Here is a 10,074-nt window from a genome sequence, read left to right as displayed (position 1 = left end):
ATTCGAGAGTAGGAAAAGGGAGAGAAGGAAACATAGTAGGTGAATATGGATTGGGGCTAAGAAATGAAAGAGGAAGCCGTCTGGTAGAATTTTGTGCAGAGTATAAATTAATCATAGCTAACACTTGGTTCAAGAATCATAAAAGAAGGTTGTATACATGGAAGAACCTTGGAGATACTAAAAGGTATCAGATAGATTATATAATGGTAAGACAGAGATTTAGAAACTAGGTTTTAAATTGTAAGATGTTTCCAGGAGCAGATGTGGACTCTGACCACAACCTATTGGTTATGAACTGTAGATTAAAACTGAAGAAACTGCAAAAAGGTGGGAATTTAAGGAGATGGGACCTTGATAAACTGACTAAACCAGAGGTTGTACAGAGTTTCAGGGAGAGCATAAGGGAACAATTGACAGGAATGGGGGAAAGAAATACAGTAGAAGAAGAATGGGTAGATCTGAGGGATGAAGTAGTGAAGGCAGCAGACGATCAAGTAGGTAAAAAGGCGAGGGCTAGTAGAAATCCTTGGGTAACAGAAGAAATATTGAATTTAATTGATGAAAGGAGAAAATATAAAAATGCAGTAAATGAAGCAGGCAAAAAGGAATACAAACGTCCCAAAAATGAGATCGACAGGAAGTGCAAAATGCCTAAGCAGGGATGGCTAGAGGACAAATGTAAGGAAGTAGAGGCTTATCTCACTAGGGGTAAGATAGATACTGCCTACACGAAAATTAAAGAGACCTTTGGAGAAAAGAGAACCACTTGTATGAATATCAAGAGCTCAGATGGAAACCCAGTTCTAAGCACAGAAGGGAAAGCATAAAGGTGGAAGTAGTATATAGAGGGTCTATACAAGGGCGATGTACTTGAGGACAATATTATGGAATTGGAAGAGGATGTAGATGAAGATGAAATGGGAGATACGATACTGCGTGAAGAGTTTGACAGTGCACTGAAAGACCTGAGTCGAAACAAGGCCCCGGGAGTAGACAACATTCCATTAGAACTACTGAAGGCGTTGGGAGAGCCAGTCATGACAAAACCCTACCATCTGGTGAGCAAGATGTATGAGACAGGCGAAATACGCTCAGACTTCAAGAAGAATATAATACTTCCAATCCCAAAGAAAGCAGGTGTTGACAGGTGTGAAAATTACCGAACTATCAGTTTAATAAGTCACAGCTGCAAAATACTAGTGCAAATTTTTTACAGACGAATGTAAAAACTGGTAGAAGCCGACCTCGGGAAAGATCAGTTTATATTCCGTAGAAATGTTTGAACACGTGAGGCAATACTGACCCTACGCCTTATTTTAGAAGAAAAGATTAAGGAAAGGCAAACCTACGTTTCTAGCATTTGTAGACTTAGAGGTAGCTTTTGACGATGTTGACTGGAATACTCTCTTTCAAATTCGAAAGGTGGCAGGGGTAAAATACAGGGAGGGAAGGCTATTTACAATTTGTACAGAAACCAGATGGCAGTTATAAGAGTCGACGGGCATGAAAGGGAAGCAGTGGTTGGGAAGAGAGTGAGACAGGGTTGTAGCCTCTCCCCGATGTTATTCAATCTGTATATTAAGCAAGCAGTAAAAGAAACTAAAGAAAAATTCGGAGTAGGTATTAAAATCCATGGAGAAGAAATAAAAACTTTGATGTTCGCTGATGACATTGTAATTCTGTCAGAGACAGCAAAGGACTTGGAAGAGCAGTTGAACGGAGTGGACAGTGTCTTGAAAAGAGGAAATAAGATGAACATCAACAAAAGCAAAACGAGGATCATGAAATGTAGTCGCATTAAGTCGGGTGATGCTGAGGGAATTAGATTAGGAAATGAAACACTTAAAGTAGTAAAGGAGTTTTGCTATTTGGGGAGCAAAATAACTGATGACGGTCGAAGTAGAGAGGATATAAAATGTAGACTAGCAATGGCAAGGAAAGCGTTTCTGAACAAGAGAAATTAGTTAACATCGAGTATAGATTTAAGTGTCAGGAAGTCGTTTCTGAAAGTATTTGTATGGAGTGTAGCCATGTATGAAAGTGAAACGTGGACGATAAATAGTTTAGACAAGAAGAGAATAGAAGCTTTCGAAATGTGGTGCTACAGAAGAATGCTGAAGATTAGATGGGTAGATCACGTAACTAATGAGGAGGTATTGAATAGAATAGGGGAGAAGAGGAGTTTGTGGCACAACTTGACAAGAAGAAGGGATCGGTTGGGAGGACATGTTCTGAGGCATCAAGGGATCACAAAATTAGCATTGGAGGGCAGCGTGGAGGGTAAAAATCGTAGAGTGAGACCAAGAGATGAATACACTAAGCAGATTCAGAAGGAGATGAAGAAGCTTGCACAGGATAGAGTAGCATGGAGAGCTGCATCAAACCAGTCTCAGGACTGAAGACCACTACTACTACTACTATTCTGAATGTTTTCTATGTCTTTTTTCCTGTTTGAAATTAGTGTCTCTGATCCATATAGGCATTCTGGTTTTATGACGGTACTGTAATGTCGTAGTTTTGCGTGCTTGGAGACACATTTTTTATTGTAGATATTTTGAGTGAGTCGATAAGCAATGTCCGTCTTTCGGCATCTGACTTCGTTGGCTTTCGTTTCCATTCCACTTTGCTGAATCGTTTCACCGAGATATTTAAATTTGGGGACTCGTTTAATTTTGCCGTACTTTGTCTCCATGAATTTTGTTGCTTGTTTGTTGCAAGTCAAATATTCTGTCTTTTCAAAAGATAGTTGCAGGCTGACTTTTCCCGCAGTTTCTTTCAGGAGTTCAATCTGTTTTTTGGCTGTTGAAACATCGCGAGTTAAGTTGGCTAGATCGTCTGAAAATGCTAAGCAATCTACTGTTAATTTTCCTCTGCCGAGATTAATCGATTGGTCAACCTTGAGGACTGATTTCAGTTTGCGCCATTCTTGTATCACCTTTTCAAGGACGCAGTTGCACAGTAATGGAGAGAGTCCATCTCCTTGTCTTACTCCTGTTTTGATCGGAAAAGGTTCAGAGATTTCCCCCATAAATTTGACTTTATTATTATTATTATTATTACATAAAATTAATAATAATACTAATGGTAAGGGCCAGACACATAGCATTGGCAGCCTGAAGTTTTCCAATTTCTATCAGTTTAGAAGTAAGAAGTCCAGCAAACAAGTGATTTACGAGCAGTGTGTATAGTGCATGCATTTTAATTGGGGGTGTAAGGTGTGGGTGAAGCAGTGCCACCAGAGAGAGGCGTGGAGCAGAGGAAGCACATTTTGTAACAAGTGTCTACCATCAATATGGATAGTTAGTTCCCTTTTCTGAGAGTGTCTCAAAGGAAAGTTTATATTTGATGTGTCAAAATAAAATAGAGATTGAAGCCTTTTGACAAAATCTTTGTTGCAATATACAGTTAAGGAATTTACTTCTTAAAAATGTCATATAAATGCAATCCAGTACGCCTGTGGCACCCATTTAAACGACGAACAAACGTTTGCACGGTGGGTAGCCATGTAGACACTGGGATGGCTATCACTTCGCTGTGGATATTTTCTTTCACTTGCTCCAGAGAAGTCAGATTATTGCCATACACTTTATATTTGACATATCCCCATAAGAAAAAATCCATGGTGCTCAAATCTGGACTGCTTGGGGGCAAATTTATGTCACCCTTCCTGGAGATCAGTTTGTCAGGGAAAATTTCACGAACTCATAGAACATATGCTTTGGATGTGTGTGCTGTGATTGTCTTGCTGAAAACATGTTCTTTGACTATAACCAGGTAAGTTTTGCAATTCAGGCATCAAAAATTCATTTAACATTGTCACATAACGTTCCAAAGTGACTGTAACTGCACAACTGCTCTCGTCCTTGAAAGAGTATGGGGCAATTATTTCTCGAACCGACATTGCAGCAAATACAGCAACTTTTGGTGAATGTAGGGGTTTCTCGTGCTTCTCCTTAGGATTCGTTGCACTCCGGTAGCGGTAGTTTTCATTATTAACGTGTCCGTTCGGGTGAAAACGAGCCTCGTCAGAAAACAAGATGTTGTTAAACGAAGCCCTCTCAAGTCCATCGTTAACCAACTGCAGCCTATATCTGGCATCAAAAAATGGTTCAAATGGCTCTGAGCACTATGGGACTTAACATCTATGGTCATCAGTCCGCTAGAACTTAGAACTACCTAAACCTAACTAACCTAAGGACATCACACAACACCCAGCCATCACGAGGCAGAGAAAATCCCTGACCCCGCCGGGAATCGAACCCGGGAACCCGAGCGTGGGAAGCGAGAACGCTACTGCACGACCACGAGATGCGGGCTATATCTGGCATCTTGAAGCATTAATTCTTGTAGCAACTGGATTTTGTAAGGATGTAGTTTAAGGTTTTTTTTGCAGAATTTGGTGCAATGATTCCAGGATGAGATTTTCACTCTGCAGCGGAGTGTGCGCTGATATGAAACTTCCTGGCATATTAAAACTGTGTGCCGGACCGAGACTCAAACTCGGGACCTTTGCCTTTCGCGGGCAAGTGCTCTACGAACTGAGCTACCCAATGGTGATCTACGCACTTTTAAGGAATTTGCACTTTTACGGCTGGAGAGGTTAGGATCGTCACGAGCAGACCGATTTACTCCCTCCACGGATTCGCCCTTTTTTGATTATATCGGCCGCCCAGGTTTCGGTTTCGCCAATGTTGAATCATTCTGCTCAAACATTTTAATTCATTTCCAGATAAGGTGAACACTTGAAGCGTCATTCACATATGCAGTCCACGATAACTGCAAAATTTCCCATGTGCTATAGTTGCCGAATCACCGTTTTGTAAAATTCTCGCACACAGAACGTGCGCTCCACTCCCAAGAAGCGCTCCATGTCGACGGTATTCCTAAAGGCCATGCAATCGATGAACTTACACCCACTCTTCTCCGAGTTGTTATGTATGCGCAGAGAGGTCTTCAAATATAAACTTTCTTTAGAGATTTCCTGTACGTACCATTCGCAATGCACCGACACTTGCTTCTTAATTCATACAATAGGTTGTTAGAAACGAGCAGTACCAATTGTCTCAATGACTCACTTAGCTGCTAATTCTGGTGATGGTGTGGGTAGTGGGTGGAGAGGGAACCACTGCCTTAAGGAGAGCTATGAGCATTTCATCATTTTCGATATTCTGAAACCAATCTCTTCTACTGCAAGCTCTTTGCTTCCCATAATTTCACATGCGATAGTATGGACAAAAAAAAAAAAAATTAGAGTAAGTATGGGAGCTTCGCCTTTCGCGGGCAAGTCCCTCAGTGCTACGGCATCACCAGAAGACCATCCACACCCGCCACCGCCAGCACCGGGAATTACTGCCTCGGCGCCAGCCGCCATCCAACTCCTGCCACCTGGCAGAGGGTCGAATCCCGAGCACAGAAGTGTCCACGCGGCGATGTGGTGACGCGTGCGAGGCCGAGGGGCCGCCCCATCGTCGACGGAGAAGTATCGCACTGCCGACATCACGGCCGTGGCTGTTGTCGGCAACGCAGGGTGCCCACGCAGCATCGCGTCACCAGCGCGGGCGCCGCCGCCCGTACGCCAGTGCTGGCCAGAGTCAACGGAGTGAGTCGACTTCCGCCTTGCTGAGCCACGACAAAGCCTGCACCGAAGTCGAATAAAGCATTCTTTACTGTCAGCAGTGTTCTCGCTCGGCGCTCCAGCATGTTTACCCTCACCACCGCCACCCACCTCCCCAAGTGCAACTGCACTCCTCAGAAGGAACCATCACATAGGCTCAGTCGTGGGCAAAGCAGGCAGCAGACTTGGGTTTATTGAAGAGTACTGGGGAAACGCAATCACTCTACAAAAGAGATTGCTTACAAGTAACTTGTGCTAACTGTAAGTAACTTGTGCTAACTGTCCAAGGGTATTGCGTAAGACAGCGACGTAGGGTGCCAAATACGACTAACATGGGATGTTGAAGGTATACAGAGAAGGGCTGCGTGAATGGTCACAGGTGAGTTTGCTCTGTGGGAGAGTGTCACAGGGGTGCTGAATACACAGACTGTCGAAGACAAAAGTAAACAATTCCGTGAAAGCCTACTCAGAAATTCTAAGGCACCTGCTTTCAAGTGATGAATCCAGGAATACACTACAGCCCCCAAAGGGGTCGTGAGGACAAGATTGGAGTAATTACAGCATGCACAGAGGCATTTAGCAATCATTCTTCCCACATTCCGTATGTGAATGGAATAGGAAGAAGCCCTAATATCTGTTACAATGGGATGTACTCTCTGCCAAGTACACTACTGGCCATTAAAATTGCTACACCACGAAGATGACGTGCTACAGACGCGAAATTTAACCGACCGGAAGAAGATGCTGTGATATGCAAATGATTAGCTTTTCATAGCATTCACACAAGGTTGGCGCCGGTAGCGACACTTACAACGTGCTGACATGAGGAAAGTTTCCAACCGATTTCTCATACACGAACAGCAGTTGACCGGCGTTGCCTGGTGAAACGTTGTTGTGATGCCTCGTGTAAGGAGGAGAAATGCGTACCATCACGTTTCCGACTTTGATAAAGGTCGGATTGTAGCCTATCGCGATTGCGGTTTGTCCTATCGCGACATTGCTGCTCGCGTTGGCCGAGATCCAATGAGTGTTTGAAGAATATGGAATCGATGGGTTCAGGAGGGTAATACAGAACGCCGTGCTGGATCTCAGCGGCCTCGTATCACTAGCAATACAGATGACAGGCATCTTATCCGCATGGCTTTAACGGATCGTGCAGCCACGTCTCGATCCCTGAGTCAACAGATGGGGACGTTTGCAAGACAACAACCATCTACACGGACAGTTCGGCGACGTTTGCAGCAGCATGAACTATCAGCTCGGAGACCATAGCTGCGGTTACCCTTGACGCTGCATCACAGACAGGAGCACCTGCGATTGCATACTCAACGACGAACCTGGGTGCACGAATGCCAAAACGTCATTTTTTCGGATGAATCCCGGTTCTGTTTACAGCATCATGATGGTCGCATCCGTCTTTGGCGACATCGCGGTGAACGCACATTGGAAGCGTGTATTCGTCATCGCCATACTGGCGTATCATCCGGCGTGATGGTATGGGGTGCCATTGGTTACACGTTCCGGCACCTCTTGTTCTCATTGATGGCACTTTGAACATTGGACGTTACATTTCAGATGTGTTACGACCCGTGGCTCTACCCTTCATTCGATCCCTGCGAAACCCTACATTTCAGCAGGATAATGCACGACCGCATGTTGCAGGTCCTATACGGGCCTTTCTGGATACAGAAAATGTTCAACTGCTACCCTGGCCAGCACATTCTCCATATCTCTCACCAATTGAAAACGTCTGGTCAATGGTGGCCGAGCAACTGGCTCGTCAGAATAGTGTGGTATTGTGTTGAAGCTGCATGGGCAGCTGTACCTGTACACGCCATCCAAGCTCTGTTTGACTCAATGCCCAGGCGTATCAAGGCCGTTATTACGGCCAGAGGTGGTTGTTCTGGGTACTGATTTTTCAGTATCTATGCACCCAAATTGCGTGAAAATGTAATCACATGTCAGTTCTAGTATAATATATTTGTCCAACGAATACCAGTTTATCATCTGCATTTTTTCTTGGTGTAGCAATTTTAACGGCCAGTAGTGTATTTCACAATGACTTTATGAATGTAGATTTACGAACTCTGTGAAAGACACTGTTTTTTATTTAACAACTATGCGTACTGGTGATCCGCCATTGACAGCACTGCATCCGTAACAATCTCCCAACTAATCATACTCTTTGACATTGTTGATATCTCGATTGGTTTCTGAACTACTTTTGTTGCGGGATACATGAGACAGATACTCATGTATACTCCTTGAAAGAGTATGGGGCAATTATTTATCGAGCCGACATTGCAGCAAATACAGCAACTTTTGGTGAATATAGGGGTTTCTCATGCTTCTCTTTAGGATCCGTTGCACTCCGGTAGCGGCAGTTTTCCTTATTAACGTGTCTGTGCAATATTCTGCAATTTGTGATTTTCCCGAACAAGGTGAAAATGGAAATAAGTCTGAAAAACGTCTGAAAATGAATAACAAACCTATGGATTTGTTGATCTAGCTTGAAGGCAGTGTTATGAATGGTCTCCTACTTCAAAAGTGTTCATCAATCAGCAGAAGATACCCCTTTGCGAGGACGACTTTAGAAGTCGTCTGGTGGCCTTCGCATTCAGAGAACGATCGCATCATTCACAGACAAGTTGATAAGGAACTACAGATCAGGTTGTAATCTCAACTGATTTATTTCTTGTGATTTTAATCGAGAAAGTGAACATGCATTGACTTACAGTAAAGTTTGATCCGCAGTTGATGATCGTAGAGTGGAACGAACATCGAGTGAATATTTACCAGGAACTCTTGGAGTAAGTTGAGGACGATGAAACATTAATTCAAAGAATCATCACAGGAAACGAGTGTTCGGTTTATGGCTATGAGATTGATATAAAAATCCACCCAGCACAATGAGTTGCCAAACGATCGGCTCGCCCGAGAAAAACTTAAGTCTTTATCCAATGTCAAAGTGATATCCGAATTTATTTTCGGCCTGAATAGACCTATGATCTGAAAATTTTATATCAAGGTCAGAGTGTCAGTTGTTGTCGTTACAAAAGGTTGTTTGACAAAAACAAACAAAAAGGAAACGGCAGCTGTGTGGCAAGAGAATTTGCTGTTCGGCCACCAAGAAAAAGACATCTGCCCGCCCAGTTTTCTCAGTTCGCGAGTGTCGTGGCAAAATTCAGAGGACCGTCGTCTCTCAACCAACCTATTCCCCAGTCTTATTTCTAAAATTGAAATCGATGCTGAAAGGATGGCATTTCTACATCAATGACGACGTAAAATATAATTCTTCAGTCATCAAAGAAAACTTGGTAAAGTGAAGAGACCGCTTGAATAAGCTTGTGATTAGTGGAGAGGATCCTTGCACGATACAAAGACTAAAGATTTGCGTGTTGGGCAGAAGTAATGTCAAAAAGCTTGGTCGTTTCTTCAGCAGTTATGTTAGGAAATAAACACATTTCTTCCATAGTATACCACATTTTTATTCATTGGGTGTTCTGTGTTAATTAAACTTGTTCCGACATGGTCGAACACTATTTCAGTATATATCATACAACCAGTTACAAACCGTCAAATATTTGAGCTTGCCCTGTGCTTTATGTGAGATGAAGGATCTGTCTGCAAAAGATTAACTCATTCAATCGCTACAATTAATGTAAAACGCATTCCACTTCAAAAATAACAACGCAATGGTGTTCCTTTTGCAATGCCACAATGAGCTCGAAATCACATGACTATCTCTACTGATAGCATTAAAACGATTTTGTAACTAACAATACTACTTTTTTTTATTTCCATACGCTGACTATCAACTAGGTTACATTTATTTCCTTGGTGTCTTCTCAAGTGTGTTGATACTCAATTCAGTTATGTAGTTCAAGAGACCCTGTCTCATTTAAGTGCAGTGCCAAGTTGTGTGGAATGTGTAAATGCAGAGTTTTGTTATTAGATTAACAAAGGTAAACATGATGGCCAAGGGACACTGTACATGTGAGAAACAGCAGAGATAAAGATCACTGCCTACAACTACTAGACCTAACATCTGTTATTAAGTAACAAAACAAAATTCACTCACAGAAGATGGCAACAGTTGTTCTTGTCCACCAAATCAACAATATTGCCATGTGTGGACATTGAAGCGTCCACATTTCACTACCTACAGTGAAAAACAGACAATCTTAAGCTTAAAATCTGTCGTCCATCTACGTAGACGTTCTGAAAATGACTTATCAGTACTTTTAACACTTGATAAAAAGAAAAATAAGAAACAAAAGTGTGACTATACAGTCTTAAACTGCATACATTTTACCACAGGGTTCAATTCCTCATATAGGTATCTGTAGATAAGGGAATATTCCCTACATTCTTGATGGTAAGTAGCCTGAATTTGGAAATCAATATGTAGAGGCTACATTCCTATTCCAACGAAACTACACAACATTTTTAATATATAT

The sequence above is a fragment of the Schistocerca piceifrons genome, chromosome 5, assembly GCF_021461385.2.
Source record: "Schistocerca piceifrons isolate TAMUIC-IGC-003096 chromosome 5, iqSchPice1.1, whole genome shotgun sequence".
Lineage (NCBI taxonomy): Eukaryota > Metazoa > Arthropoda > Insecta > Orthoptera > Acrididae > Schistocerca > Schistocerca piceifrons.
Note: the sequence above shows the minus strand (reverse complement) of the source record.